This window comes from Magnolia sinica, chromosome 17 (assembly GCF_029962835.1).
Source record: "Magnolia sinica isolate HGM2019 chromosome 17, MsV1, whole genome shotgun sequence".
Lineage (NCBI taxonomy): Eukaryota > Viridiplantae > Streptophyta > Magnoliopsida > Magnoliales > Magnoliaceae > Magnolia > Magnolia sinica.
In genome coordinates this window covers 63,959,063-63,967,611 of record NC_080589.1, presented here as the reverse complement: position 1 = coordinate 63,967,611, position 8,549 = coordinate 63,959,063, and the positions used below count along the sequence as shown (strand labels likewise).

Below are 8,549 nucleotides of genomic sequence, written 5' to 3'. Positions count from 1 at the left end.
TCATATACAAATCACTAATGAGGAAAATCAAGATCAGACCCAACAAACTAAACCATTGAGAAGATCTGAAAGAGAGAGAAGGCCTGTAAATCGAGACGATTACATCGTATACTTACAGGATCCTGAATCCTTTACACAAGTCAAACAAACTGCTGATCCTTCTCATTGGTTTGATGCCATGAAAGATGAGTTAAAATCCATGTAGGACAATAAAGTATGAGATCTTGTAGAGTTACCTACTGGAATAAGGCCGATTGGTTCTAAATGAATATTTAAAACCAAACGGGACTCTAAAGGTAATGTCGAATGATATAAAGCTAGACTTGTCGCCAAGGGTTTTAACCAATGTGAGGGCATTGATTTTAAGGAGAATTTCTCAATAGTATCTAAGAAAGACTCATTCAAGATCATAATGGCTCTTGTCACTACCAAAAAATCAAGCAAAGGCTACAAACGTTGGAAGTTTTTAGCTACGGATATAAACCATAGCTATTATGCTACAGATTTAATATTTAGCTAAAACCTACTTGATCTATAGCTAAAGCCTGCGTTCCACCAGGATCTTATTAGACATTGATGGTGGTTAAGGGACTCCATGGGGCCCATTGGAATGTATGTGTTTTATTTAAGCCGCCCATAAATTCTGATATATAATTTCAGTGGATGAGCCCAAAAAGTAGGTAGATTGAAGGTCTAATTGGACCACATCATAAGAAATAATAAAAAATAAATTTTTATCGTTAATATTTTATATGGTCCTCTTACAGCTTCGATCTGACTCATTTTTGGGATCAACCCTTAAAATGATCTTTTATAATGAATGGACAAATTAGATAAGTAACATACATCACGGTGGGCCCCACAAGACTTAAAAATATGCACATAAAAGTGTCGTCCGTCACCCCCTCCCCCAAAACAATCCCGCGTGTGCCCATCTCCCAACCCAAATCCCTCAAATCTCCCTCGAGCGCCCGTCCCTCTCCCAAAACCCAAACCCTCTCTTTCTTGCGCCTGCGCCTCTCCCAAAACCCAAACCCTCTATCTCTCTCCCGCCCGTGCCTCTCCCAAAACCCAAGGTCCCTCTGTTTCCTAACCTCTCTCTCTCTCTCTCTCTCGCTAGGGTTTTCAAAACTCCCTTTCGCTGCAAACTCATCATTGATCTATGATCACACCCTGTGTTAGGGTTTTCGAAACCCCTTTCATCCTACCCTCGTCACCGGCTCGGCTTCTCCACCAGTCGCATAATAGCTAGTTGGGTTTTTGGGCAGAGGAGGTTTCTAGGGTTTTGACCTTGCTTTGATGTGGTTTCGACAGTGCATTCGAGTGTGGATGAGTATTTGGCCGACTAGTTCAGTTTGAATCAATCCAAGTATCAATGGGTGTTGAACGATTACTATGAGAGCAAGGGAATTGTGAGTTTGAACATCTACTTTTCATTCTTTTCTTTTTTTTCTGGTTTTTTGAATTTTGAATTCTGGGATCTGATTCTGAATTCCACTTGTGATTCTTCTCTGATCTTATGAGGTTTTTACTGAATTTATCTGCTCTCTTTTCATGATCTTGTGAGGATTTGTAAATTTTGTCCATTTCTCTTGGTCTGAATGAGTGATTCATTTCTGAGATGATTAAAAGCAAGTTTTCTATTGTGAAGCATGTGGAAATTTGCGTTAGGTTTTTTTTTTTTTTTTTAAATAATAATATGAAATCTTCTGATATACTATAAAGAAATATCTACAAAAATTCAAAAGGAAATACAGAAGCAAATGACGGCTTTGGTGGCTGTTCCTGTTAACAAAGAAGGTAGCATAGTAGAGGTGGCCTTCAGCCAGAGCATGGAGAAAGCTCTGAAGTCGAACTATGATGCTCTGTGGGAACGCATCCAAGAGGAGAACTATTTGATTTTCCTTTCACATATTTTGCTATTGTTGGCTAGTTTGATTTTCCTTTAAAAAACCACTGCTAGGGTTATATTATTTATGGATGTGGATTGCATTTTATATTTATAAAGTAAATAGAAGGTATTGTTCTTTCACAGATTTCCTACAATAGAAGGTATTGTAGTTCCTTCAAATTGCAATTACATTCTGCTCAACTCCAGTCACTAACAATTAGAAAGTCATTTTTGATTTATTGAACTGATAAATTAAATTCAATTTGGTATTGCATCCAATTGCATTGTTAATCTCTGAATAAATACATATTGTGTCCATGGTGTGTGAATGCACATTTATTGAAATATGACAAACTTTCCCCCTTTCATTGCCACAGCTCCACACTCATCAATTCCCTTATTGCCAGCCAATCATCAAAAAGTATTGTTAATGGAACAAGTGTAGAAATGACCCCACCTTCAAGTGAAAATGGATCCAGCACGAAGGTCAGTGTTCTTTTCAGTTGGCATATTTACAAGATTAAAAAAAAAAGCAAAAAGTTTTACTATTTCAGTCATCTTCATACCATTTATCCAACTATGTTCATTTAGTTCACGAAGGATTATGGTTAAACCCCAATTTAAACCTGATAAGGGGACTGCTCCTAGTTGGCTTGAAACTTGATTGGATACTCGTTGTTCATATCAAACATTGTATGGTTTACTGTGCTATGTAATTTCAGTTTCCGAGACAGAAGGTATGAATACAAAGGTCTTAATAAGGTCTAGAAGGGAAAATTAGCAGAGGCTAAGGCAGAAAGAAAAATCAAACAGTTAGCTAGCACAAATTCAGAGATCCTCTGAGATTGGAGGATCCCAACTAACACTTTGGATTCTTTTCAACTGAATGTGGTCTGCCTTTGTATTTTCTTGTTAACTTTCAATTCCTAGATTGGGGTCAAGTTGTGTTGTTTATTAATTTCAAGAAGGGGCATCCCTTTCTTGTTATACTTTGTGGTGTAATTCCTTTTTGTTTGGTGCTAATGAGATGCTTATACTACCAATAAAAATATATAAATAAATAAAAGGAAAAGAAAGAAGGAAAAAGAAGAAGATCCGTTTTAGCATCATTGCCACTTGGGATCGAATTGTAAAAAAGTTGAGTTATTTGATTCTCTAGCTACATGGACCAAACTAGCTTCTGATTCCTGGACACAGATTTGTTGAACCAAACTAGCCTCTGGTCTATCTATTTTGCCTTCCCTTGTGTTGTTGTTTTTCTTAGACTATCAGTGGTCCTAGAATTACAGGAATTTTAGTAAAAGAGCAACTATTGTCTATTGAGATGCTTCTTTTGTCTTTTGCAGTTGTAAGCCCTCCCGTCATGAAATAGTTTATAGATTCATAAAGTTGTTCATAGTTGCATGTATTATTCATGATCATCTTTATAGGAATGGTGAAATGAAATCCTTGGAGACTTTTGTATTCTCCATTCTTTATTATCTTCTCATAAAATGAAAAATTAAAAAAGAAGTTTTGATGTTGTTGTCATTCAGCAAGGATATCGCGTTTTAGAAGCATTCATTTTAAGAAATCTGTTTGTATTACAGGCTATTGCATCAATGATGTGGGCACATGAAGCAGACCCAACAAACCTGGAAGGGCTTCTTTCTCTTGGTGTGACTCACACTAATGGTTAGTGACTGATTACCCATGTAGTTGCTGTGTGTAGAAGCTAGCAGATTGTGTTAAAGATGGTCTATTTTATTGAGCCTGGAGTCCTCTAAATTTCTGTTCACAATCATATGCCTGTATATGGTGGTTGTTACATATCAAAATATCTTTGAGCTTTTCAGACTAATTTTTCTGCCACACTTTCTTTTCTAATGTTTTAGCTACATTTCTGTTCTGCAGTTTCTACAGTTAGAGACTGAATGGTGTGATATACATTAACAAAATGTGATAGGACTCATGGAAGACAGTTTTTGGAATCTTCTGTTAATGTATATCACACCATTCCAAAAGTGATAGGACTCATGCAAGATCTTGTTGTTTTGTAAGTTTTCTACTGTCTTCTAAAATTCTTTTCATTTTTTTTTAAAAAAAATTGTTTTCTTCTCATATAATTGCATGCATATTTTCTTGTATTGTGAAGAAAACATTCCAGCAGGTGTCACTTTTGTATTAGTATTAACCTTCAATGTTGGCTTTCCATTTAAACTATCATCATTATCTTAATCTTTCTTGTAGCAATTTGGGTTGTGCTTCTAAATGGTTGGAAGAAGTCCTATGATATGTCTGCTGACCAAACCACATGCTCTCTCATTTACCTGGCATTGGAATTGGCCACGGCAGAGGTGCATATTATAACAACATTCACATATCATCTCTTACTTTATGCACTTCAAAGGTTGAGTTTCCCCGACTATGGCCTTAATTCTTGGTCGTGTTGATGACTTGTGTGAACTTTCCTTTGAACTAGTGATTCCTAACTAGTCTCTTGGTCTCATTTCAAAGTTATATCTTCTATTTTCCTTATATTGCTTGATATATTGTTTCTTGTGCAAGTCCTATTCATCAATACTTCAGATTTGATAACAAGCATAAAAAAAATCCATGCTTTTTTGCATCTGTCCAGAACTAGTCTTTGGAAACATGTTAGAGGTTTCCTGTGTAATAAATTTTTTAGCTCATTTCCTAGATGTTCTTGCTGAGTGAGCATGAAAGCATGTTCCATGCTTTCCACAACATGACTGGAGGGATGTTGATTTTTTATGCTCATGTAGATAGCATCATCACATGAGCGGATAGCCTGCAAAAGGGAATATACCCAAGCAAGGGCACGCGCCCAAACCTACATTACAAATATACTCAACCCACTCCAGATATCAGCAAAACAACACCCCAAAAACTCCTCGACAGAATTGGCTCATGAGGACACCCAAGTCCAGATTTTGTCAATCAATATAACAACTAGCTCCAATCCGTTATTAAATATTCCAATGATTCTGTGATCTAGAAACTTGAGCTGGTGTATCCCATAGCGGGTGGATCATGCCTCAAGATCATAGCCCTCAAAACATTGGGCTTTTTTCCAGTTGAATGTGGACAATGCTCTATTTCCATTTAGCTCTCTATTTGCAGGCCAACATATTAGATTGGTGATGCAGACCATTTTTTGTGGGCTCCATCGGATAAACATTCCTTTTTTTAAAAAATAAAAAATAAAAATCTCCCCTGCTCGGATGCCATTGCTCTTTACTTTATAATAAAGATATAGATCACATCTTAAAAAGGTAGCCCAGATAAAAAATAATTCTAAAGAAATAGTTTATTTTCAAACCAAAAGGCAAGAACATACATAAAATAAAAATAAAAATAAAACAGAAATGACTAAACCTTCTGTTGGTGACAGTGAGCAGAATGGCTCTCTGTCAAGGCTGTTGTTTCTGGTAATCCCTCCCTCGATTCTCAATCTTCCCTCACCAACCAAAACTCTCCCAAAACCAAAATTTCAACACGTTACATCAGAATCAGGAATAGTCGAAAGCTGTAACTCATGCAAAACCCTCACCACATTTTCATTATCATCACCACAGTTGAACAAGGATTGTAATTATTCTTCACTTTGCTTTCTGCTTTTTTGCTTTCCTTTTCTTGCTTTTTCTTTTTTCTTTTTCTTTTCTTTTCTTTTCTAGCTTACTGTATCTTGAAGAGAGTCTTCAGTTTCACTACCAGCTTCCACTCTTCAATAGACAAGTCGTCCCGATAATTTGATTTAAGTGTGTCGATAGATTTCCTCGAGATGTGGCTAACAAGCTTATCATCAATCACAAAATGCCTGCCATACATCTTCTGTTGTTCTTCGGCGATGGTGCTAGCAATCTTTATGGCCACCTTTTAGCCTTTCTTTGCTATATCAACTTGTTTGTGGTTAATCTCAATGGAAGCTATTCGTCCAATATCGATAAAATCCCTTGAAGGAATGCAGATTGGAGTGCCGACCTTTGCAATCCCTTCAAAGACATCAACACCGAAGACAATTGGATCTTTTTTTTTTGAAAATGCAGTTTGGCATAATCTTTAGAACACAGGGGAAGATTGCATCTTCTGTAGCTTCCTTCTTCTTTTCTTCCTTAAGATTGTCAATATAAGCCTTGAACTGATCGAACAAGTGATAGATAATATCGGCAATGAATATCTTCACACCAGTCTCATCTGCAAGCTCCCGAGCCTCAGGTGTTACTTTGACATCGAATGCTAAGATGGTGGCATACTCCTTCCTCTCAAGCATAACACTAACATCCCTCGGATAAACATTCCTGATTACCAAACCATAGCCACACTAGTACAAATTTTCAGGTCAAGGATCATAAATTCTTCTTAATTGTAACTTTAAGCACGTAATATCAAGAGGAAGATGTGATGTTGAATAGTCTTTTTTTATCCTTTGAGTTGGTAATTTCCTCTCATAGGTTGTTCCTATTTGTTAGGTGCCTTTTGATTTATAACATGTAAATTTTTATTTCTTTTATGTTCAGCCTTTTGTTGTCATTGTTTTTACATTGTCATTCTAGATTTCTGCTTTATCAACCTCCATTTTCCATACATGTCTATACATGTGAGGAATGTCTTTGATACCTTAAATAGCATATTCCATTTTATTTAGGGAGCCATTGTTTACACTCACTTAATTAATAAAAATACCAATAATTTCTGCTATTGCTTATACATACTATAAAGGACAAGTGTATGTAGCAGTCAGAGCATGTGCCATCAGTTTTTGCATTTTCTGAGCCCATGGTTCAATTATTTAGACAATTGCTCTACTCAGCCCCACCATGAAGGCCCGAATTGTAAGATCTTAACCATCAGTTTTTGCATTTTCTGAGCCGAATGTGGACCGTTGCTGTATTTCTCTTCTTGGTCGTCCATTTTTAGGCCAGAAATTGAAAGTTTAGGATTGTCTTGTCGAGGAATTTTGGGACATTTTCTTTCCAGTGGGGCCCAACACACAGATGGTCTGGATCAATAATCCATGGGACCCACTTGTACATGTTGAAAACATGAGTTTATTGTAAATTCTGTAATTTGAGGATCCTAGAATTCCTCTATATATTATCCATTCTCAACTGCATGCCCTTATAAAAGAGAAATTGCCAGAAGGCTTGCACATTCCACCTCACCACATGATTAACTAGACTGTTCATCTAGGTTCCACCGTGGATTATAAGCTGCATCAAAAAACTTACTCAGCAGAAATGACATTGTCCATACTCTATTAGAAATGATGCTCCAGAAAGGTAGTTTCTAGTTCACCTTCTAATGGAGGGTGGATCCCTGATTCATAATATTTTTGCCATGTTGGGCCATTTATAGTGGTACCTCTAGATGAACAGTCCATATCATGACATGGTAAACAGAAAGACAAGCCATGCTAAGGTCTTAATAGAAACTAGTTCCATTCTATCATTGGCCCTCTGTTAATTACTACTTATGAGAACATGTTTACTGGCGGTAACTTGCAGACGTATGAATTGAATCTCTCATACAAATAAACTGAACCCCTTCCAATTTGAACGTCATGATCTTCTACACGAGGATATGCATTTTACTTGGGTCCAGGGCCCATGGTTTGATGATACAGATCACTGATCTGATATGCCCCTAAGTGGATAGTGATGATTCAAATTTCTCCCGATGAGACAATCCCGACTTCTCCATTACTGGCCTGCAGATGGACGGTAGAGAAAAGAAATTGCAATTGTCCATATTCAACAGAAAAGAGGTCAATGATTGAAGGGATTGTATCTTCCAATTTTAGAGATTTTTAGAGCATGTCATCCTCAATGGGACCTATCAAGTCAGTAGTCCCAATCACAAAAAATAGACCTTGATTCTACAGATTGAGAACTCAAGGATAATGTAAATTTCCTCAAAACCATAAGGTCTTTTAAGTAGAGTTCTCAGAAAGAATATAATGTGATCTGATGAATTCCTTTTCCTCAAAGTGTTAACAAGGTTTTAAATATTGTTATTGCACATAGATGAATTCCTTTTTATTTCTTGGAATTTGACTCTCCAATGTATTCCTCTTTCTAAAAGTGTTTACATAGATGACCTGACCTTTTGTTATGCAGATGTATAGAAAGAAATGAAAGAGCTAATTCAATAGTGAGATCGTGCTCAATCTCATCTCAAGGGCTCATCTCTTTTCTCAACATTTTTCAGGTAATTTAGTGCCTTTTTCTAGAACTATATCATTCGTTTCTTGTGAAATTGGTTCTTGTTAGTGTATGAGAGACACCATTATTATAATTTCTATTAGATCATGTACTACAATGGTAAGGGATACCATTATTATAAATTTTATTGTGATGTTCCTTTATTATCCAGCATTCGTTGCACTAAGAACCTCATCATCATGAGCAGCAACAAATCCACATAATGACAACACCTAATCCCTTCCATCTTCGCACAGAGGTTAAAACACTAAACCTTTCCTATTCCTTTTAATTTTAGTAACAGACTTGTACAAGTGAGTCTTTGGTATTTGCCTTTATTTTCAATTAGATTAGGGAGCTCGTTCAAGGGCCTATCTAGGCTTTTGAATTGCACCCTTCAATTGGATTAGATGGCTAACTTTGAATTACCCTAGTGGAGATTTGTTACTCTGGTT

The 8,549-nt window shown here is 36.6% G+C and overlaps 1 long non-coding RNA gene and 1 pseudogene across 1 annotated transcript; one reads left to right on the top strand and one right to left on the bottom strand.

The window, feature by feature from the left end:
* Positions 1-1,076: 1,076 nt before the first annotated feature.
* Positions 1,077-3,549, top strand: LOC131231061 (uncharacterized). The gene is made up of 3 exons (XR_009164177.1): positions 1,077-1,412; positions 2,269-2,377; positions 3,481-3,549. It is a non-coding gene; the product is annotated as an uncharacterized LOC131231061 (long non-coding RNA).
* Positions 3,550-5,086: 1,537 nt separating this feature from the next.
* LOC131230794 (uncharacterized) lies at positions 5,087-6,164 on the bottom strand (annotated as a pseudogene).
* Positions 6,165-8,549: the final 2,385 nt, after the last annotated feature.